We start from the raw sequence: 25,335 nt of genomic DNA, 5'->3' as shown, positions 1-25,335 counted from the left end.
TGTAAATATAATTCAGCCACTCAGAATTCTGGCCCAAAAAGAGAATCGTGTGTTTCCTCCCTCTTACTTGGAGAAATGCTTGTCACGCTCGTACAATAGTCTCTCAAAACAATATCAAATCATATATTTTGTCTAAAATAAATAAAAAAATAAAGACTTTCACAGGTTTCCTTCTCTACCTCCTGACTCAGCAACAATCTACTCAGCCCTAGAAGAGAATTGTTTCTGAAATATATTAATGAGATTGAGGTCAAAAACGAGAGGAGCATACAACAGGGAATCAGGTTTTCAAATAGATGAAAGTTGGTGGGAGAAAACGGTCACTGAATTTCAGTAAGTTACATCATGCGCATGCCCGATCCTTATTCATTTCAAGGTCATATGTGGGGTCCCCTTCAGCAAAGATAAAAATAAACATTTCAATATTACTATTAATAGCTATGGGAGAAGGAAAACACGCCTAAAATTTCCCTTTATGCCTTTACCATCAATAAAATTTGTCAAACGCCTTGTTTTTCTGCGCTTAAATTGGCCGCAGATACAAAGATGGTGACGTGTGATCCAGTTACACCTGATTCAGCTGGACACTGGCAGTGCATCTCCATTCACAGAAACACTGCTGTGACATCAAATATGAGCTGGACAGTGAGGCAGCTGCCAGGACAGCAACTCCAGCTGGACGGGTGAGATGTTTCTCCAAGGAAGTTATCGCTAAATTATTAATTATCCTGGCTCAGCATCGACCAAATGACCAGCTGATGATTGTCTAAATGCATCCACCAGTGCGTATGTTGGATGCGTTTATTCAGCAAGCTACAGTCAAGTTTAAAGGGCGTTTCTTTTCTCTTGTTTTTATTAAATGCAGTAATTTCAAGTGACGGTGCAAGCAAGCCGAGGTCAAGCACCAGCATGTTAGTGACGTGCAGGTGCAAAAGACGATGTGATTCAAATGTTAGGATCAGGACGTTGGTCCTTCAGGGCCATCCATAAAGTATCAACAGGAGTCACAGGTGAAGAAGAAGAAGATTTCGTCCTGGAGTATATTAATTCCGATTGTGGTGTTTTTCGTACTCTGTTGACCATACCGATGGATGCTTGGAGTGAGACAATCCAGGAGATTTCTCCAAAAATCGACGGTCTCTTCTACCATAGCCGCTTATGGAATGATGCCCTTGTGTTTTAGGACCGCCCCACCCTGGACCGCCTACTTGTTGATGGCTGTTATAAAGAGGATTTTTTCCAGAGCAACACCATGCAGACGTACCTGTTGGAACAAGACCGTCCAAGACAACGATGAGGCCAGAAGGTGTTCCGAGACGTATCGTCACTACCTTCCTCGGAGCTGCTACAGGCGGCCCCGGGTACGGGATGAACAACTCCTCGCCGTCACCTCTACATCCTGCGGTAGAACACGTTGCGGCTGACGGTCATAAGTACGAGGGTTCTAACAACGACACGACAGACGGAGCCCGTCCTTCATTGGACGTCAAAGACGACACAGACGACTCTGTTGCAACTGAAATGCAAGATGTGGATGACGAGGAGGAACCTGTAGGGAAGGCAGCAACCGCCTGCCCCGGGAACGAAACTGTCGACGTGCATCCGCCTGCTTTATCCACTGCTTCTCAAGACCAAGAACCAGCAGCTAATGATGACACGGATGGATGGATAAGCGGTTTCTTCTTGAAAGCTTTAAAGACAGTTGTATTTCATCTACTAGGTAAAACCATACGCAGGTATTGGAGGGAGATCTGCTACGGTTGCCAAGTAGACCATCCCAGCCAACTACAACACAGCTGTCTTGAAGAGATGGAGGATGATTTCTACCGCCTTAATTTCCACCCGTTGATGAAGAGACTCTGTAACAAGAACTTTCTGCCTGCTGTACAACACTACTTGACCCTGAATGACGTACAACCGGGGAAAATGAGAACGAAGGCTACGGCTGAGACAGTCTTGCTCGAAATGAGGTGTCGAAAATCAACTGTCTGGAATGAATACATCAAACATGAGCCTGAGGATCTTCTAATTGAACGTCTGGAATCAGCAAGTAGAATCTGGAATAGAACGCCGGTCCTGGGCGATGTCACAAACACGAGATTCCCTCGTATGTGATGTTTATTTTTTTTTACTCTTTTACTGTCTTTGTATAACATTACGTTTGAATCCTTACATAACCTGTGGAATAAAAAACATTAAGAAGTATATTTGGATCTCAGCTCATTCATTTCTCGTTTAACATGACGGTGAAACACATCATTAAAAGAGTTTATTACAATCCTCTTCACCCCGGGACCTCTGGAGGTGTGAGTCGCCTTCGTCCAGGGGTGCAGGTTGAGACTGGAAAACCAGTCAGTTCTAAATCTATTAAAGATTTTTTTATCAAAACAGGATGCCTACACCCTGCATAAACCAGCCAGAGTAAACTTTCCGAGATACAGAGTATTTGTTCACAGGCCTCTTCAACAATTCCAGGCCGACCTATGCGACATGCAGGCGTTGGCTAGATATAACGACGATCAAAATTACTTGTTGACCGTTATAGATGTATTTTCAAAGAGGGCCTATGTACGCGTTTTAAAAAGAAAGACTCCGATCGAGAGAATGAAGGCGTTCAAAACAGTGCTGGAGGAGTGCGGGACGCCTGCAAAGCTACAGACGGATGATGGGAAAGATTTTTTTAACAAGAGTTTCAGGGCTTTGATGGAAAGGAAGGGTATTAATCATTTTTCAACAGCGAGTGACGTTAAGGCCTCTGTGGTTGAGAGATTTAACCTCACTCTTAAAAGTCGGATGTGGAGATATTTCACGGCTAAAACACACATTACGTTACATCGAGGTTTTACAGGATCTAGTAAAGAGTTATAATCACAGCTATCACAGTAGTATAAAAATGACACCGATGGAAGTAACTAAAGAAAATACTCTGCAATTTTTACATTAGACCATCGAAAGATCTGCAAAAGGCAAAATTAAAGGAGGGCGATCATGTTAGGATATCAAAACTACGAGGTGTATTTGACAAAAAGTATGAGCAGAGTTTTACAGATGAGATATTTACGATAACTGAATGTATTCATCGCACCCCGCCTGTGTATAAATTGAAAGATTTCGACGGCGAGACCATCCAGGGGTCATTTTATGATCAAGAATTACAAAAAGTACAACTCGTAAAGGATAAAGTATTTCACGTTGAAAAGATTCTCATGGAACGCTGCGTTAAAGGAGAGAGGCAGGTCTTTGTCCAGTGGAAGAACTGGCCTGAAAAATTCAACAGCTGGGTAAAAGCTTCGGATATAAAAAATATATAAGAAGGTCCTTCTTTACACCAGGCATCATATCACCATGTACGACTCAAAGAACGCAGGCTTCTATGTGACTTTACCATCAAACGCCAGCGCAAATGTTTTTAAAGACAACTCCATTGGTACTTTCCGCGTTGATTTAGCACAACATATCGATTTAAACGGAAAATGGGAGGTCGCTTTGACTGAGATTACATACCCTCACACGTGGCATAATATTCCAGAGGATACAGCATCATTTTCCTGGAAACCGAACCATAGAGTACTTGATTCCAACACAAACACGGCTCCCCCTAGAGGATCAGATTCGGAGGCTAACACAACACGACGGTATAAAGATGAATTTCATAGAGCCATGGCTCGTCTTAGGGCTCCAGATCCCGATGCCAGCGCCTCTGCTCAGAGGAAAAAAGACGAATCACGAGGGGTTGATCGACATTTCAAAACGGCGGGAACAGATATTTCCAAACTGAAGTTTAAGGGAGGATATTACAGCTCTATTAATCAGATTACAACCGAGTTGGAGCAAACCTTTAAAAAAACCAATAACGACATACGCTTCCTGTTTAACAGTGCACGGCAAAAAATTGATCTTCAAGGAGACGGGCAGAACCTAGTGCTTTTTAACTCGCCTTTGGCTTACATGCTAGGTGTAGAGCCTGGTAATTGGATACATTTTTGCGACTACAGAGCGCCCCATCCAGTTGATTTAAAAGTGGGGTTTTACCATCTCTACTGTTACAGCGACGTTGTAAGACCGCAGCTTGTAGGGGATGCATATGCACCGCTTTTAAGAACTGTGGAAATCAAGGGTAGCTACTCAGATATAATCACACAACATTTTAACCCTGCTTACTATTTACCGGTGGCCAAGAACCATATTGAAAATATTCAGATACAAATTAAATCGAATCTTAACAAACCCGTCAATTTTACCTTTGGAAAGGTCGTGGTGACTCTATACTTTAGACCTGTTACTTGAGAGGATATTATATAACCCTTGTATCGTCATGTGGAAATTCATTCACCATCACAACGCCGGAGAGAGATAACCAGTCTTTGCAGGCCAAGTCGTAAACAAACACAATGGTTCATGCAGGCTTAAGAGACGACCCTCACAGATTTGTACAATATTATGAAAAACAGGTGGGCGGAGATCTACCCGGTTTCTACGGTGCCCCTGTCATGTACGAACGTGGCATCGGTTCCCTCTTCTCGAAAATGTTTCGGTTTGATTCACCGCTCTTGAAAAGAGGTATTGCCATCGCGAAACAACATCTCAAATCAGCGGTGGGTAACATAGCTACGGATATGTTCACCCGTACCTTGAGAGGAATGAGCGATTAACAGAGACAGAAAGGGTCAGGAGGTACAGCCGTCTTATCGCGGAGGACAAAGAGACGCCCTCCAGGACGATGTGTAACACAGAGCTCTAATAAACGTACAAACAAAAAAAGAAAGAAGTCTGTTGACAGAAGCAAACGGTCCAAGAGGAAGTCCAGAGGGAGCTCTGATATATTTTAAAAAACCTTATATACAGTAACATGGCACTCCTACACCAGAAATCTGCTGAATGCACATTGGCAGAACTGGATTTATTCACGCCCCCGATGACGCAACTTTCCATCAAAGACAAAATTTACACTGAAATTGCACCAGTAGCCGCTATCAGCGAAGGAGGACCTATTGAGTTTTTTATACCGGGAGACGGTGAAAAGTATCTAGACCTAAACGACACCCTTCTACACGTGCGTGCAAGAATTACTAACGCCGATGGCACACCGCTGGCTAACGACGCAGCGGTCGGTCTCATCAATTACCCTCTAAACACAATCTTTGACCAGTGCAATGTGGTTCTGGGCGATCGGATGATTTCACAATCCAGTTCCACAAATCCGTACAGAGCTATGATTGAAACACTTCTCAACTTTTCAGGCGACACTCTTAAAACACAGTTTAGCGCCGGTCTTTTTTACCAAGACACAACTGGGTCAGTTGACTCGATCATCACTGTAAACGGTCCCAACGCAGGTTTTAATAAGAGGGCCGAGTTCACGAGCAGATCCAGAGAAGTACATCTTCTCGGTCCTCTCCACGGCGACATATTTTTCTGCGAGAGACTGTTATTAAACTCTGTCGATTTAAGAATTAAACTCACCAGAGCGAATGATGCCTTCTGCCTGACCGGACCCCGCGACTCCACCTTTCGTCTGAAAATCCTCGGCGCCTCTCTGTTTGTGAAGAAAGTCACTGTTTCGCCAGCTGTGAGAATAGGTCATGCAGCGGGTGTATTAAAAGGAAATGCTCTCTTCCCGCTCTCACGAGTCAATGTAAAAACATACTCCATTCCAGAAAACTCAAGAATATGCACCCAGGAGAATTTATTTCTGGGTTCAATACCTAAATACGTGGTTTTAGGGTTGGTACATCACGAGGCATTTACCGGTAGGAGAGATCTCTCCCCGTTCAATTTTCATCATTACAACACTGAATATCTAGCCCTCTGTCAGGACGGCCAACAGATCCCCGCTAAAGCTTTTCAACCTCAGTTTAATAACGGTATGGCGGTCAGAGAGTTTTATAACATGATTCTAGCTACAGGAAGACATTTGAAGGATCTGCCTCTAAGCATTGACCGCGAAGGTTTTAGCAGCGGTTATTCGTTGTTTGCATTTAATCTCAATCCAGCCGACGACAACTACGCTCTCTCTCCTCTCTCAAATGGGAATTTAAGACTGGAGATGAGATTCAGAGTACCCTTACCGAACACCGTAACACTGATTGTGTACGCTTGTTACGATTCCATTCTGGAGATTGATGCAAAAAGACAAGTGCTGGTGGACTATTATTATAAAAGTTATGGATAGTCTCCAGTTACAGAGGCTGCTGAGAGGTCTCTTGGGCGACACATTTTACGGTGTATGGCCGTCGGACAGGTTGCCTCAATTGACACAACCCCTCAGACTGCCTGCATATTTCATCGTCAACACACATCCGGCACATAAACCAGGAGAGCACTGGTTTTAACTCTCGAAGAAGACGGTAGAACAACTTTCTTTGACTCATTTGGAATGGGACCCTACTTTGCACATTACCCTGAAAATATTTTAAAGTTTCTCAAAAAACATTCAGTCGACATCAAGTACAACAATGGTCAACTACAGCACCCCCTATCGTTTGTATGTGGTCATCACTGCGTCATCTACCTCTGTCATCGCGCTAGAGGGTTGTCTATCGAAGAAGTATTAAGTCTATAAAGCGACGATACCTTAACAAATGACCTCATGGTATACAACTTTGTGAAAGGTCATCAACAATGTCTAAAAAGATGCGCCCACTGTCCGTGGAAACAATAAAACTGTTCTCTTCTGTATTTTAATGACTATTGTAACGTGTGACTAATCTTATTTTGTTTGTACGTGTGTTGAAAAGAAAATCTGTAATCTTATAGTAATTCAATAAAACATTTTATTGATGAAAAGGCAATAACCGTGTACAAGGTAATTATTCATGAAACCCATCGAGGTGTTAGAGACAATTTCTTCCTTTTGGTCGCTACACGCGTCAAGCGTCGTCGAGGTGTCACTTTAGAGTCCTTTGGGTCGGGAGACGAGCCCTCGGCTATACTTTTCTTTCGTGAGGTAGAATTCGATTTAAGTCTCTGATATTGAGGCCGCGCTTCAGGATTGGACAGCAGGGTGAGAGGGATGTTTAGCTTTAATAATGTGACGAGAAACTCGGACCATCCCTCAGGTAATGAAGAACTTGTTTTCTTATACGGTAGGGAAAGGTACTTGAATATATCAATCACATGAGAGCCTTTTACAGCATTTCCTTCATACATAAATTCACCATTCATATTCCAACCGTCGCCGTTTTTGGATATCCTCTGGATAATGTATTCAGCATTTCTTCGAGCTTTTGACGGAAGGCTGTTTAGAATATCCTTACCCACGACGTCCGTTACAGAGGGTGTTTTTAGAACGCTTTGGTCGCGACTGTCAGAGTCGTGTGGATGATCTCCGTCTCGTTGTAAAGTCAGAGTTACTCTCCTTTGGTCTCTCTGATCTTGTTTTGTAAAGGTTAAATATCTCTGCAATAGACCATCATACTGTTTAATCTTCTCATACGAGTTTAACTGAGAATCATTTAGAACGGTCCTCATCTTCTCATTCAATTCATCTTCGGCTGTTTCACGGATGTCAGAGGATGGGCGTGATAACTGGTTAATTTGCTGAGGAGAGACGAGATACATTTTCTGGACAGTCTTCATGGCGTTTTACTTCTTTACAAGTCCTCCTATTAGATTTCCAATGATTGGAACGGCAGCCGCTAGCAACGGCAACAGGAATCCACCCGATTGCTTTTTAAGAATCCTTCGTTTACGCTTCACGCACGCTTTTTTTTAGCCAAGAGTCTGATGTTTTTCTTCTGATTTTTCAGTTTTTTTAACTGAGCTTGCGACAATGGTACATTCCCCTTCAAAACATTCAGGGCGATCTCGCAAAGAGCTTGAATAAAGTCCCGAGAACTACGCATTAAAATGTCTTTACGTTTCTTTGACGGAGCATGGTATAGTTCCTTAAGTAAACCATCGTTTCTTTTTATACGCGCTGACATAACTTAAGCAGACGTTTTTGGTATGTACACAGTGTGACGCTCGTGAGGAAGTATCCCAGTCCTTAGTCTGTAGCGTTCTGGACATGAGGGTGTTAGATCAACAATTAAGTACCCGTGAGCGTCGGCTGTAGCATCTTCAAAGCTTTCTAGAAAGAAAGCTCTTTGAGACGGGTAAATCTGTTGAGCAAGAACTTTTATCTGCATTTTATCGCGAGGATTCTTAAACAATACAAAGTAATTGCTATTCAGACTAATAGTACGACTATATTTACCACGATGAAATAAGTTTTGCGTCAGCATTATAACACTCATATTTTTATGATGTCTGTACTGCGTAAAAACACGGACAACCTCTGGGTTTTCAGAAGCTTCAAAAATAACATCGTCAAGAATAATCAAATGTTTTCTATCAGTAGGAAATACATCTTCATTTTCAAAAGATTCAGGTAAACCTTCAATGAATTTGATATTTTTATTCATCTTTTGCAACTCAGTGCAAAACCCGAAAGGTTTGGTTGTGCCGTCCGAAAACAAGCGCCTCTTATCGTACACGACCCGGAGTTTTTTCGTAACTGATCTGTTTTTTAAAGTGATGTTCTTTTTTATCCCTGACAATGTTGTGTTGACGGGTCTCAAGCACGCCGTCAGGAGAATACTGTAAAAACAAGTCATCCAGTGTCACCACAAACAATGGGGGAACCCTTTACACATGACTGTTAGATTGTGGATGAAAAGTTTGAGGCCATCCTGAAAGAGGGATCATTGTTCAAGTTTTTTGATCCTCAGATTATCAATTAATGTGTTAATATTCTTCTGCGAGACGTACGGTTACTCTCTCCTCACTGGCATCAACAAGAAATATCTGTAAGGTCTCCTGCTGGTCCAGAACTCAATCATTGTTTCTCTGAATGAGCACCTTTGAACACGTGTAACTTGTTGAATCGCCCAGGTTCTAGGTCTAAACTGAGGATACCATGTATTGTTGTACTTGTTATTTAGAAACAATACAATACAAGGGACCTGCCATGATGTATGGTTGAGAGACTGCTACACAGGCAGACAAGCAGAGTCACATGTGTCTGAATTGATGGCCTGGTTTTCATAGGCGGAGTGAGCATCTAAGATCAAGATGGAGGTCGCCGATTTGTGATGGCTACTAGTGAGGAAAGGGTAAAATGAAGTCATACATCGAAGATTTTACAAGCTACTCACAAACATTCAACATAAATATTTGCCTGCATTCAACTTTTAATTTTCAACTTTTATCATTTCTATCTTTTGCAGGAGATAACTATTCCATCATTTATGTTTAAAGCACATCATAGTGAGAATATATTACAACAGCATTAGATTTAGCTCTTTCAAAATTTCAGATTTTGTTCAAGGATATTGTCGGTATCCATTTGCTTTTGGAATTAATTGAGATTCCTTGCAGAAGTATCCTTTTGACGCAAATGTTGACAGTAACGTTTGAAAATCGTAACATGGTCCTGGAAATTGCAGCACCTTCAAGAGTTTCTCCCCAACCAACAGAAACACTACATCATTACAAAATAAAACCCAAAAAGTACTGTAGTAACATGCAAACATGAACCTCAGTCTACACTTTGACTCCAAAGGTCCAGTGGAAAAGCCTCATAGAACTTCATATCCAATATGTGTTCCTTCCTTCCGTTTAAAGTTCTCGTATGAGTTGTTGATGAGGTGTTTATAAGATGTTCATACAAATTCTACCAAGAAGAACACACCCAAACCAATAACAAGCATTGTCTCGGAGTTGTAAGTGATATGTTCATCAATTCCGCATTTACCTACGGATGCGTAGATCCAACAAGTCCAACATTCCCCCTCTGTGGGACAAATAAGGGACACTCTGTGCTCAAGATTCAAGATTGTATTAATCACCGTAGTCACCCTCGACATTTTGGGTCTTCTCATTTTAAATCTTAATCTCATTCTATCACTTTCGCCCTCTTATGGGCAGAACGGCGAATTTTGCCACCGTTTTTAAAAAAAGTGCATCGAGGCTTATTTTAGGAGCGAGGTACTAGTCATTGGCTGTATACGTTGAACGAAGGCGGCCTGAGTATGATCCGGGACATCTTCCCATAGGATTGGATATTGGGTCACCAAGCGTTATCAGGATGTGTTCACAAACATGCTTTCATGCGTTTGCAGACATTCACTCGGTTAAAATTCAATTTGAGTGAAAAATGAGACATAATCACACTGTTGCTTTCAAAAATGTTTGTTAGCTTTGTTAGATTGTTTTTTTTTTGTTGTTGTTGTTGTTTCTCAGGTGTTCTTTCTATGGAGTTTCTATTCTTTCCCTTCACTATGAACAAAGTTGTTCTTTGAAGTAGATTCTCATATTTACTTTTCTGATATTTTCTATGTGCATATTCCGTCGTATGCATTTACACTTTAAAACTTAACTGACTGATGGATAGATAGGTAGATGCAAGTTCATAAAAAGGAATAAAAGCCTTCTGCAGGATTCAGTGCCTCATTGAGAGACTACTAGCGTAAAAAAAAAAAATAAATGCTTCCGCGCAATCCGTACACCTTGTGAATGTAAACAAATAGAAGATAAAACACTATTCAGCTTGAAGATATGTAAAGAAAATGTAGGTCTAGGACGATTAAAAATGAAAAACTGAATGTATGTCAGAAACTACAATGTCAACCCTGTGATTTGTTGTTTGTCAGTTAGAATTGGCAGTGATTAGTAAAAAAGCTTTACTTGTAAAAAAATATATATATATATTTATATATATATTTCATACTATTTCGTGAAAAAAGCGGGGTTTGTGACTGGTAGCGAAAATAAAAAGCTCTTGACATCTCAAAAGTTATACATCTTTTATTTTTTCAAATTTGACAAATGGCTGAACAAATGAAAAAAGTTTGTTAAAATTTTTAAATAAACTATATCTAGTTTCTAATAATATTCATCTATTTATCCTATCGTAGATGGTTGTACAAAAACGTCAGGCTTTAGTTCAGGATTAGTAATACAATTTGTGTAAGCAGACTGTTTCAGGTAAATGAAAAGATTAAGAAGATTGGGAACATGCCAACATGCTCGTACATACTAAAATGGCTTGTTGTCTTATAGTGAGAATGGTATGTCTTAAATTTGATGCACGTGTGTGTGTGTGTGTGTGTGTGTGTGTGTGTGTGTGTGTGTGTGTGTGTGTGTGTGTGTGTGCTGAAAAAAACTTTATTTGTTGTTTTTTCAAACAATTCAATTTCTGGTACTGACAATTAGAAGTTTTTAACAGTGAAACAGATATTTGAGATTCTAATGGATGGAGAAAAGCTTGAAGTAAAAGGAAAAATGTACTTACAGGCTTCAGTGCGTCGGTTAGATTTTATAAGATGAACAACCAGCCTACCAAAACTATTCTTTTATGGTAACTTGTGAACACAGACAAAACAGACAAGACAAAAACAGGTTCACGAACCTACAATGTCAACCAGTTTAATTTGCCAGTTGTTTGTTTTTAAAACACTGAAAAAAAAAGTTTTAAAATTTGAGACACAGTTGATAAATAATAACTGAGAATACACCTGTAACTTGTGAAAAAATATACACTAATACAATATCTGAATTTGTTCACATGCCTTACTTCAGCATTAAAATTTTGTGAAAATGAACAACAGAAACACTGTTTTTTAAAATGGAAAGATTTAATTTAAACACATTTCGATTTCGACTCGGGTTACTTTTTTATAATTCTCAATTCATACATTCATAGTTTCACCTCAGCTCGAAGCATGTTAGTCTCTGGATCTGATCTAAATATCACATATGATGTTGGAGTAATTGCGTCATTGAGTTTCCTCCGGCTGGGCGCACCCTTAGAGATAGGGTGAGGAGTTCGGTCATCCGGGAGGAACTCGGGGTGGAGCCGCTGCTCCTCCACATGGAGAGGAACCAGTTGAGGTGGCTCGGGCATCTGATCCGGATGCCCCCTGGACGCCTCCCTGGGGAGGTGTTCCGGGCATGTTCTACCAGGAGGAGACCCCGGGGAAGACCCAGGACTCGCTGGAGATATTATGTCTCCGGTCTGGCCTGGGAACGCCTCGGGATCCCCCGGGATGAGCTGGAGGAGGTTTGTGCGGACCGGAAAGTTTGGGCTTCCCTGCTCCGAATGCTGCCTCCGCGACCCGACCCCCGAACACAAAATGCACACTACAAAACTAACATGTCGCACCGTACTGCTCCTGCATTTGGCTATTTTCACCTGAAAATACAGAATAAAGACACATTTAAATCAATGAAAAGCATGGCTTGTAATATACACATTTTAGCCACTCGTAAGGCAAAAAAAAATAAAATAAAATAAAATTAAGGGTTAACATACTTTGGATATTTCTACACTACTTGTCTGACTAGCGATAGCATCAAGTATAAATGAATGTTCATTCAATGAATGTTCTGTCCCTCCTACATTGTAGATGTGTTACATGACAAGTTATAGGACGTTTGTATAGCTATTATATCGCATTGCTTCACAATTGTTACATTGCAGGAACACATTCAGTCATTTCATCTTGCATGATACAGGGATTGAAAAGAAGCAGAGTGAAGAACAGTTCTTGTAACTTATTCTCACTTTCCCTCATTTTTGCCACAGTGTTTGCGTGTCGCTGTGTGTGTGTGTTAACTTTGTTGTGTGTTACAGTACATTTTGTGCTTGTGTTCAGTATGTATGTATTAGTGTTGAGTAGTAACTTCTCGAAGGCTCAAACGTTGTGTTGCTCAGTCTGGTCTGATCTAAATGTCACAGCTAATGATGAAGTAAATTTGTACTGCTTGCACGTTTGATTGTTTTACCCCTAAATTACAGGGTACAGTACAAACAAAAAGTAGTCGTTTTTTTACCTTTAGTGTGACTAGATTTTTTTCGAAAAGCATGACTCAGTCAAGCAACGACTGATGAAAATAGAATGTTTCTATATTTTATCGTCTGACTTGAAACAGCATCATGTAACTTTAAAATAATAAAATCTCTGTTTGTTCCAGCTCCAGAGGTCCTTCTATCGCCACCAGAAGGTTATCGGCTGACTCGAATCTAATATTAGAAGAGACAATGCATCTAGTACATAATATCATGAGATATTAAGAGCAGCTTATAATTGATTAAATATATTTACCTGTATCACTCTGCGTTAAATGAACATCACCCAGATGGGTAATAATTCCTATAAAAGTAGAGATGAATATGATAAACCAACATGACAAAGTTTTTATAATAGCTTTTTATATTCACCTATAAGCATCCGTGGCTAGACTGGTATCTATCGGATCCGCGTGTACGCCACCGTCTTCAAAAGTTAGTCGCATTAGCTGCTCGAATAATGAAATCTTTTTACCTGTATCACTCTGCGTTAAATGAACGTCACACAGATGAGTGACGACATCTGTCAATGAAAAGAGACATGGTACGTGATAAACATGGCGTAACGTTTTTATTATACTTATATATGTAAATGTAGATACATAGATATACATATATGTATATACATATATGTACTGTATACTGTATAGATATAGATAGATAGATAGATAGATAGATAGACAGATAGATAGATAGACAGATAAATATTCACCTACGATGTGCAGAGGAAGAGGCGTCCATGCCAAGTCTGGAGTCGTTTGGAGAGGTGGCTGAGGTTCTGGAAGGTCTGGTCAACAGCAAAGGTTACCCCTGAACTGGTGTAAAATGTGGTCTGAATCAGGGTCACCTAAATACTCCGTTTGTGTGGGCAGGGCCTAGGTGACGCCTTTGTTGATTTGAATACTTCAAAACAATAGGGAGGAAGAGCCCAGTGTCTGCTAGGTAGCTAAGAGGTGTGAACTGACCCTCCACCAAATGGCACAATTTGAAAAGGAAGGTCTACAGGTGGGGCGGCCTGGGTGTGAACTCGGCCTAAACAACGTTGTCTGAAAGACAATGAGGTCTGCCTTCAAATTGTCTCTTTTGAAGATTCAATCGTGTGGGAAAGAACTCACGTCTCCCCTGCAAATTAACCGATTATCACAGACTCTGTTTCAGTGTCTGAGAAAGAGTCAAGCATAATACCTGCATAATACCTGTTGTTAAGCTGTCTGAAGTGTTTTTTGAAAGTTATCCACATTTTTATGTTTGGCGTTCCGAAACCCACCTTATCTCAGGCTGAAAACGCGTTTTCTGCATTGTGCCACAACTTCTCAGCGAAGAATCAAAACATAAAATTTTCACATCCCGCTATAGCAGAAACTTTCTATCTCGTAGTTGCACATCAAATCTAAGCGGTCTGAAGTGTTTTCCAAAAGTTATCAACATCTTTATATTTAGCGTTCCGAAACCCACCTGATCTCAGGCTGAAGACGCGTTTGCTACATTGTGCAACAACTTCTCAGGGAAGCTTCAGAATATGAAATTTTCACCTCCCACTATGGAAGAAAGGGTCTTTCTCGTCGCTGTGCATCAAATCTAAGCTGTCTGAAGTGTTTTTTGAAAGTTATCAACATTTTTTTGTTTGGCGTTCCGAAACCCACCTTATCTCAGGCTGAAAACGCGTTTTCTGCATTGTGCCACAACTTCTCAGCGAAGAATCAAAACATAAAATTTTCACATCCCGCTATAGCAGAAACTTTCTATCTCGTAGTTGCACATCAAATCTAAGCGGTCTGAAGTGTTTTCCAAAAGTTATCAACATCTTTATATTTAGCGTTCCGAAACCCACCTGATCTCAGGCTGAAGACGCGTTTGCTACATTGTGCAACAACTTCTCAGGGAAGCTTCAGAATATGAAATTTTCACCTCCCACTATGGAAGAAAGGGTCTTTCTCGTCGCTGTGCATCAAATCTAAGCTGTCTGAAGTGTTTTTTGAAAGTTATCAACATTTTTTTGTTTGGCGTTCCGAAACCCACCTTATCTCAGGCTGAAAACACGTTTTCTGCATTGTGCCATAACTTGTCAGGGAAGCTTCAGAACATGACATTTTCACCTCCTACTATAGCAGAAATTGTCTTTCTAGTAGTTGCACATCAAATCTAAGCTGTCTGAAGTGTTTTTTGTGCGTTGTCAACATTTTTAAGTTTGGTGTTCCGAAACCCGCCTTATCTCAGGTTGAAAACGCGTTTTCTGCATTGTGCCACAACTTCTCAGGGAAGCTTCAGAACATGACATTTTCACCTCCCACTATAGCAGAAATTGTCTTTCTAGTAGTTGCACTTCAAATCTCAGCTATCTGAACTCATTTTTGAACGTTATCCACATTTTTATGTTTGGCCTTCTGAAACCGAAGGCTCAGGTCAATCAGAAAACCACCCTCACTCGGGCTGAAAACGTGTTTTGTGCACTGTTCACTCGCTCATCAGAATAGCCTCAGAACATGAAAACATCACCTACAGCGATTGGAAAAACACTCTTTGTAGTATATTGAACACTAAACCTCTACGAATAAGGCGCTGCGACCGGCCTACTAGCAGCCGAACCTTTCCACATTTCCTGCTTCGAAGCCATGGGATGAGTTTGACAAAACCCAGGCGCTGCTATGAGGTGGATGGCAGGTTCCCGCTTGATCTCCACCCGTGCCTCATGTCATCCGCCACCCATCAATCTCATCAATCGCAGAACCTCTCTCAATCGACGAGAGATTTTGGAGATTCAACAGTTCGTCGGCGTGGTGCGCGGCCCCTCCTCCACTCACTGCCACCGCCCGGGGTGAACACCGTCGCTGGTCGAAGGGGCGGAGTGAGCCCAGCCGTCCGGATCATAGCCGCGGTGATCATTGCTGTTCCTTATGGAAAGACCTGTCGGCTGCTCTCACCTCTGCTCCCTCCAAAAGCGTAGGAAGAAAACTTTATTTCTAAAAGTAAGCATCGAAACCAAAGTCTAACTTGAATAAAAAACAAGATGCATTACGTTGGTATCGGGTCCATTTCTTCTCTGCCCAAAATTAGGCTTTGTCACTCTCCAAGTTCTCCTTCCCGTTCCAGTCAATGCGAACTCCGGCTTCAAAATTTTGTTTTCGTTTGACATCGTCTAAGGGGACCGAGCAGAATAGTAACGGCCTCTCTGCCTCCTTATCCCTGACGCCAGAACTGTCCCTGGGGAAGATTCTGGAGGCAAGAAATTCTGTTTTTACTCAGCTTCGACACAATAACAAGCATCGGCCCCAAATAACTCTTTTCCGTCTCTCAACAGATTCCGCTTCCAGCCAAAAGTCAAGAGAGTTTCAATTCTGCCATTAACTCTTCCTATTCCTCAGACTCGCCAGTTTGCTGCGAATGCCACTTCTTCAAAGGATCACACAGTAGCCGCTGCGTGCCAGACCTGCTCGGTTCTCATCTCCATCGCGCGCTCTACCCACTGAGCTAACCAGCCACAACTCTCACCATGGCCTTCAGGGATTTGAACGCCTGACCGCCTGATCACTAGACGGACGCTGTACCGACAGAGCTAACAAGCCACTACAATCTCTTTGGCTCTTCAGGGATTTGAACACCTCACCCCCTGACCACGACACAGATGCTCTACCCACTGAGCTAACCAGCCATTTCTCACTGCATGGCACTTAAGGGATTCGAACCGCTTACCCTAACCAGCCACTGAGCTAACAAGCCACTTCCATCTCATCTCTTCCAATGGCTCTTCGGGGATTCGAACCGGTGACCCACTTCAGTGATTCCAACCCCCAAACCCCCGAACACTAGACGAACGTTCTAGCCACTGAGCTAACCTGCCACTGAAGAGCCATCAAGAGAGAAGTGGCAGGTTAGCTCCAGAAGAGCCAAAGAGATACAAGTCGCTTATTAGCTCAGTGGTTGGCAAGCCCAGTGGGTAGAGCATCGCTCTAGTGATCATGCCGTCAGGGGTTTGAATCCCTGATGAGCTCCGGAGTGAGAAGTGGCTGCTTTCCTCTGTGGCTAGAGCGAAAGTATTGTGATCGGGTGGTCGAGGGATTGAATCTTGTTAGCCCAGTGGCTGGTTAGCTCTGGGTATAGTGCGTCCGTCTAGTGATCGTGTCGTCAGGGGTTCAAATCCTTGAAGAGCCATGGAGAGAGAAGTGGCTCTTTAGCTCAGTGTGTATAGTGTTCGTCTAGTGATCGGGGGTCAGGCGTTTCAATGCCTAAATGGCCATGGTGAGAGAGGGGTCTGTTTAGCTCAGTAGGTAGAGCGTCTGTCTCGTGATCGGGGGTAAGTTGTGCGAACCACTGAAGATCCATGGCCAGAGAACTGGCAGGTCTGCTCAGTGGGTAGAGCAGCCATCTTGTGATTGGTTGGTCAGGGGTTCGAATCCCTGAAGTGCCAAGGAGAGAAGTGGGTAGGGCTTCCGTCAAGTGATCGGGTATGGGGGCTTACCGGTTCGAATCCCCGAAGACCCATGGAGAGAAGTGGCTGGTTAGCTCAGTGGGTAGAGCCTCCGTCTAGTGATCGGGGGGTCAGCCCCCCGAAATAGAAGGTGGCATTAACGACCCCTCATATATAGAGTGTAACTTACACTCTGGATCAGTAGGAACTGTGTTGCCTTCTTTTAGCCAATATACGGCTGAAACAGAAAGTGGCATTAACAATCCTCCATAAGTAGAGAGAAAACATTTACTGAGCAGCTGCAGTCAGGGTTCTAGTCTGAGCTGAGCAAGAAAGAATGAGTTTATTAACAAAAGAACAGAAAGTTATGCAGGAATCCGATGAATCTTGGGTCGCTGCACACTCCACAGCATTGTAATGAAGCAGATACTGGTGTCCCAGCTGGTAGCACCAGGGAGGCCTGATCAAGTGGCTTTGGAGAGTGAATTGAGGACCAGCTGCAGGTCCTAGTCGTGGCATAAAGGTCTTGGGGTCGGTCTAAGCCTTTTCACTCCTCTCATGAAACGGCTCACTTGACCATGCTCACCGACGGGGTGGCTGTCCAGACCATTGTGTAGCATCGAAAGGGCTGCTACAAAAACCCGTAATGTAGCGCTGCTACAACATTCGCTAACCAGATACTGGAGAAAAGAGAGGATTAGAGAAAGAGGTGCTGAATCTGCGGAAGCTGACTGGGTTCCACACCACCGGGAAAAAAATGTCCAATTAGCATTGTATGCTCTGACGGTTGACAGAGCTTTAGCGTTCTGAAGAGTTAATTGAACATCAGGGGGCATGTGATTAATTGTTAACCCTGGAGAAGCCGAACCTTGAGGGGTCGTCCTAGTATTGGGGGAGCCGGGGGAGCCCTCGGGGTTCCTGATGCTTGCAGATGCCCTGACCTGGATGGAGGAAACTCCCAGGGGCCTTTGATCCGCATCTGATACATCTCCGGATACCAGCTGGAGCTGGGGCTTTCTGGAGGCACGAGAATCATTCTCACTCTCTCCAGCTGAATTCTCCTCATCAGAGAAAGAAGAAGGCAAGGAGGAGGAAAAGCATATAGGAGGCCTTCTGTCCACCTTGGATGAGCCAGGGCGTCCACTCCAAGTGGAGGGTCGTTGGATCTATAGAGAGAGAACCAGAGAGGACTTTTGAAGTTCTCTCTGCGAAGCAATCCTCAGAAAGAGATGAGTCTTTAGATGAAGATGTCCTGCTTGCCTCTGAGAGGTTTGGAGGGCGGCAGAGAACAGAATCACAGACAGACAGAGCATTAGACATCGCGCGAGGGAGCTGAGAACAGAGCCGGCATGCAGTGCCTACTAAGTGATCCTCTGAAGAGGTCCATTCGCTGTCCAGTGGCGACCCCTGCTGGAAACTGGCGAGTCTAAGGAATAAGAAGAGTTAATGGCAGAATTGAAACTCTCTCGACTTTTGGATGGAACCAGGATCTGTTGAGAGATGGGAAAGAGTTATTTGACGCCCATGCTACTTATTGTGGCGAAGCTGAGGAAAAACAAAACTTCTTGGCTCAAGAAACTTCACACGGACAGTTCTGGCATCAGGGTTAATGAGGCAGAGAGACTATACTATTACTATACTGCTCGGACTCCTGAGACGATGTCAAACAAAAACAAATTTTTGAAGCCAGAGAGCTGCCACTCGAGTTTGCACTGACTGGAACCGGAAGAGAACTTGGCAGGTGATAAACCCTAATTTTGGGCAGAGACAAAACAGAACCGATACCAAAGTAAAGCATATTATTTTTTTATTCAAATTAGACTTTGCTTTAGATGCATAATTTTAGATACCTTTTTCTTCCTACGCTTGTGGAAGGAGCAGAGGTGAGAGCAGCCGACTGGTCTCTCCAAGATAAGCAGCAATGATCAGGGCACCTATGATCCGGGCGGCTGTGCTCACCCCGCCCCTTCGACCAGCGACGGTGTTCCCCAAGGGCAGTGGCTGTGTGTAGGAGGGGCCACAAGCGGAACACCGCGCCGACGGAGTGTTGAGTCTCCGAAATTTCTGGTGGAGTGAGAGAGGTTCTGCGATGGATGAGCCTGTCCACAGGTGGGATGGTCACACCTCAGGAGAGAGGTCGAGCTCCAGGGGCGAGGGCATCATGCATCGCACATCGCGCATGACAGCTGAGTGAAAGGGAACGCCGCACCGCAAATCCAAAACCTCCACCTGGCAGTAAGCTCTGTTCCGCACCACGTGCGATCCCAGTGCCAGTGGAGTGTCAGAACTGTGGCGGGAATAGTCCGGATTTCTTCCAGTTGTGGGCAGACAACATGCGGGCGTGCACCGTGTGTTGTCTCACCATGCAACACTAGCACGCCGTTAGTGAAGTGGGATGATTCTTGAACAGGCATCGGAGAGAGAGCTCAACTTCGATACGATGGGCGGCGGATGCCATGAGGCACAGGTGCAGATCAAACGGGAACCTGCCTGACTCCACCAAACGGAACTCATCCAACTCTGGGAACAGAGTCTCCGGATCCACGTCAGAGCAGCGCCTGGCTTTCGTCAAACTCATCCCATGGCTTGGAAGCAGAAAATTGTGGAACGGTTCGGCTGTTTGTAGGCCTGTCGCAGTGCCCTTTTCGGAGAGGATTAGTGTTGAATATACGAGAAAAACTGTTTTTCCGATAATTGCAGGTGAAATTTTCATGATTCGAGTAACCCCTCTAAGCAGTGAGTGACTTGTGCAGAAAACACGTTTTCAGCCCGAGGGACTGTGGTTTTCAGAACAACATAAAAATGTTGATAACTTTATCTTAGGTATGAGTTTTTAGCAAGAAAGAAAGTGGTTTCGCACCGGCAAAATGAAATTGTTCATAACCCCCTGAAATACAGTTCAGAAATGTAAGTTTAGGGTTGTATATACTAGAAAGAGTCTTTTTCCTATAGTTGCTCGTGATATTTTCATGTTCTGAGGCTATTTTGATCAGTGAGTGAACAGTGCAGAAAACGCATTTTCAGCCCGAATGACAGTGGTTTTCAGACCAACAAAAATAAAAATGTTACCTCGCTCAAAACACTTCGGACATGTTGAATTTGTTCGGCACCTACTAGAAAGATTGCTTCCGCTATAGTGCCAGGTGAAATTTTGATGTTCAGAGGCATCCCTGAACAGTGAGTGAACAGTGCAGAAAACGTGTTTTCAGTCCGAGAGAGGCTCGGATTCTGACCAGGAAAAAAATAGTTGATAACCCCATGAAATATATTTCAGAAATGTAGGTTTAGTGTTAATTATATTAGAAAGCGTGTTTTTCCTATAGTTGCAGGAGAAATTTTTATGTTCTCAGGTATCCCTGAGCAGTGAGTGAACAGTCCGTAAAATGCGTTTTCGGCCAAATAAAAGGTGGTTTAAAGACCGACAAAAATAAAAATGTTGATAACTCTCGGAAATCACTTTAGACATGTTGAATTAGTTCATCACCCAGTAGAAATTCCATTTATGTTATAGAGGCAGTTGCAATTTTCATCTTCTGTGGAATCGCTTAGCAGTGAGTGAACAGTGCGTAAAAAGTGTTTTCAGACAAAGAGAAAGTGGGTTTCGGACCGTCAAAAATAAAATTGTTTATGACCCTTTAAAAACAGTTCAGAAATGTATGTTTAGTGTTGAATGTACTCAAAAGAGTGTTTTTCTAACAGTTGCAGGTGATATTTTCTTGTTCTGAGTGTATTCTGATAAGTGAGTGCACTGTGCAGAAAACTCTCCAGGCTCGGTTTCTGACCAGGAAAAAAAAAAGTTCAAAACTCCCTGAAATACAGTTCAGAAATGTAGCTTTAGTGTTAATTTTACGAGAAAGAGTGTTTTTTCTATAGTTGCAGGAGACATTTTCATGTTCTCAGGCATCCCTGAGCAGTGAGTGAACAGTGCATAAAACACATTGTCAGCCAAAGGAATGGTGGTTTAAAGACCGATAAAAATAAAAATGTTGATAACTCTGTTAAATCACTTTAGTCAGGTTGAATTAGTTCTGCACCCAATAGAAATGCCTTTTTTTATTGTGGCAAGTGAAATTTTCATCTTCTGAGGAATCGTTGACCAGCGAGTGCACAGTATGTAAAACCCGTTTTCGGCCCGAGTTGTCAGAATCGACAAATAAAAAAATGTTATTATCACTCTGAAATCACTTCTGTCATGTTGAATTAGTTCTGCAACTACTAGAAATACCACTTCTGGTGGAAATTCAGTTGAAATTTTCTTGTTCTGAGGCATCCCTGAGCAGTGAGTGAAGGTGTAGAAAATGCGTTTTCAGCGCGAGATATCCGACCAAAAAATAAATAAAATTGTTGATTACACCCTGAAAATAGTTCAGTAACGTGGATTTAGTGCGGAATATATTCAAAAGAGTCTTTTTCCAACAGTTGCAGCTGATATTTTCATGCTCTGGGACTATTCTGATCACTGTGTGAACAGTGCAGTAAACGGGTTTTCACCCAAGCGAAGGTCGTTTTCGGAATCGACAAACATTAAAATGTTATCACTCTGAAACCACTTCAGACATGTTGAATTAGTTCGGCACCTACTAGAATAACAGCTTCTGATATAGTGCCAGGTGAAATTTTTATGTTCTGAGACAGCCCTGAGCAGTGAGTGAACAGTGGAGAAAACGCGTTTTCAGCACGAGGGACCTGTGTCTTTCAGAACAACATACATAAAATTGTTGATAACTCTCTGAAACCACTTCAGAGACGTTGAATTTGTTCTGCAGCTACGAAAAAGACCCCTTCTGCTAAGCTGGTGTGCGCTCATGACTCCTGTTTGGACCTGGCTAGAATCAACGAGTAGTCCAAGTATGTCAGAATCCGCAGACGCTGTCTTCTAAGTGGTTCGAGCAACGCCTCCACGCACTTGGCGAATTTACGAGGCACAAGACACTGGAGACCGTGTTGTGGAAGTAGGAGTCTGCAAGATCTATGGAGGTCATCCACTCTCACACTCTGACACACTCCAGGAGTCTGCTGGTAGTCCGGAACCGCTGTCTGGAAGTACCCCAAACTTGCAGTGTACCTGGATCTGACACTGCAATTCTCCTAAGATGGAGCCCCGAGGTACCGGCCCAATCATCCTCAGAAAGAGATGACTCTCTAGATGACAACGTCCTGCTTGCCTCTGAGAGGTTTGGAGGGCTGCAGAGTCACAGACGGACATCCCATCAGACATCGCACGAGGGAGCTGAGAACAGAGCAGGTCTCGCACGCAGCGCGGTGGCTTTCGCGGTCCTCTGGCGACCCCTGCTGGAAACTGCCGAGTCTGTGGAATCAGAAGAGTTAATGGCAGAATTGAAACTCTCCTGACTTTTGGTTGGAAACGGAATCTGTTGAGAGACGGGAAAGAGTTATTTTACGCCTACGCTTCTTATTGTGCCGAAGCTGAGGAAAAACATAACTTCTTGGCTCCAGATACTTCCAAAGGATGTCAGGGATAAGGAGGCAGAGAGTCTGTTACTATACTGCTTGGTCTCCTGAGACAATGTCAAACAAAAAAAAAAAAAATGAAGCCAGAGTTCGCACTGACTGGAACCGGAAGAGAACTTGGCAGGTGATAAACCCTCATTTTGGGCAGAGTAAAAACAGACTCGATACCAAAGTAATGCATCTTATTTTTTATTCAAGTTAGACTTTGGTTTAGATGCATACTTTTAGATACAAAGTTCTTTCTACGCTTTTGGAGGGAGCAGATGTGAGAGCAGCCGACTGGTCTCTCCAAGAGGAGCAGCGATGATCAGCGCGGCTATTATACGGCTGTTCCTCCCGGGCAGCAGCTATGTGTGGAGGAAGCGCTGCGAGTAGAGCACCACGCCGATGGACTGTTGAATCTCCAAAATCTCAGGTGGAGTAAGAAAGGTTCTGTGATGGATGAGCCTGTCCATGGAGCTCATAAAGAGCGCAATGATGTTCTCAAGTGCTATGAGCCAGTTGCCGACAGCGTAGACGCCATTCTACTGTGTGAAAGTGGCTCTGTCAACGCCGGGTGGGATGGTCCCTCCTCAGGGGGGGCTCCGTACCTGACCACGTGCGGGCCTAGTGCCAGTGGAGTTTCAGAGCTGCACCGGGAATAGTCCGGATTGAATTGGACTAGCAGTGGATGTTTACCCAACAGACGGCAGTCCACACCCATTTGGCATTATATCCTTTGAGTGTTGCAGTTGCTTTAGGATTTCGAATAGTGAACTGCATTTCGGGGGACAGAGGACTGCCTGCTAAGCTTGAAGTAGCCACACTTTGAGGGGACGCCCCAGGATCGGAGGTCCGCTCATAATTTTTGCTCGGAATATTACACCAGCCTTTCTACTTCACTGGAAGTGCCAGGGCACTCCGCAAAATGTGATTGTGAAATTACCGAGGCGTGAGTGAGTGACTCTGTAATTGTGAAATTGCAGCCGAAGCTGGCGCATCTGGCACAACAAGAGAAGAAGCTTGAGACCTGAAGACGAGCGGAGTGCCTTGTCTGGACCATGAAAACTTCAGGCAGGACTGAGGTCTCATCGCAGTCAGGGGAGAATGATTGCCGCGTGCCGTGACGCGCTGGTCTTTCATAGCTAGTGATGCCGACATCCTCCTATTCACGGGAGCAACGCCATTTAGCTTCAGTCGAGCACCGAGGCATGTCGGACTTCATGCGGTAAACTGCAGGGTCGCCGTCTCCCTGTAAATTCTTACCGGTCACATGCACACCCGGAGTCGGCGAATCTGGCACATCAAGCGATGAAGCTTGAGACTTGAAGAGGTGCGGAGCGGCTCATCTGGACCACGGAAACTTCTGGTAGGACTGAGGTCTCGTTGCAGTCACGGCAGAGACTTGTCGCATCAGCGCAGGAGCGGATTTAAAGGCAGGTGACTCAGCGCTTGTCATGCTCCGAGCGTGGACGTCGGAATCTTCGGCAGCAGCTTCTCCCCGGGCAGTCAGCTGACCGGAGGAAATTTCTGTTTGTGTGGAAAATTTGCTTTAAATAAAACAATTGCTTGAAGCATAGTATTTGCGTTTTTTTTTATTTTTATTTTTTTATTCGTATTGAATTCGCTCCTTCCAGCGTCTCGGCCTCGAGCGCTAATCCGGGCCTTGTCGCCTGGGGTCCTGTCCGCGAACCTGGTGACACTGCTCAATGATGGTCCGGACATTTGATTCGTTCTCCCAAGTGGGTTGAAGTGACACACCCTGTGATAGCCGAAGCGGAAAGGAATACACACAGGAGGTATCAACACAGCAGGTTTTATTCACGGTTCCAACTTCCAACAAACCGGATGATGACACGGCAACATAACAAGAGCGCCCCCAAGTTGTGACCCCAAATAATCCCATGACACATCATAACACCTCTTTGCCAAACTGTTCACGTCTTCCAACTTCACTCCTAAAACCCATGTCCCCAAAACCACCATAAACACTTGGGTAAGCCTAAAACTTAATAAAATAATAAAACAGTCATAAAATAGAATGCAACTTAAACGACTAACCCAAAACAAAACAAAACAAAAACATGCCTCTTTACGCTAAAGAATAAGAAAATTGCAAGCACCTTGGTCCAAAACTTTTATCTCCTATTCCACTTTTTGAACATTGTCATTCAGATACACTGGGGGATTCCTGTTCTTTTGTGGTCGTACTCTTCCTTGAGACGGTGAGCATACCAGATCACTGTCGGTCTGCTTTTTTTTTTTTTTTTTTAGACTGACTTCTTCACTGTTCCCTTCACTTGTCTCAGTCTCCAGTGAGATCCCATCCCCAAGTGGATTCTCCACTTTGACATCCTCCACAGTGGGCGCGGAGGATGTCTGACCTGTTAAAATGGACAGTTTCCCACTGAAAACCTGGTCTACGAGTCTACGCAGTTTGCCCATTTCCCAGCACCATTGTGTAGGAGACTGGTCCTGTGCATTCCTGTATTAACCCTGGAACCCACTTAGACCCATAACCATAGTTTTTTGTGAACATCCGGTCACCTGTCTGAAAACTTCTGAACCGAGCATGTTGATCATGCTGAACTTTCTGGTTTGCCAGTTTCAGTTCCACTTTCGTCTTCAAATTTGGGTATATCAGATC

The sequence above is a fragment of the Synchiropus splendidus genome, chromosome 13, assembly GCF_027744825.2.
Source record: "Synchiropus splendidus isolate RoL2022-P1 chromosome 13, RoL_Sspl_1.0, whole genome shotgun sequence".
Taxonomy (NCBI): domain Eukaryota; kingdom Metazoa; phylum Chordata; class Actinopteri; order Syngnathiformes; family Callionymidae; genus Synchiropus; species Synchiropus splendidus.
The sequence above is the reverse complement of the archived record's forward strand: the minus strand, read 5'-3'. Positions refer to the sequence as shown.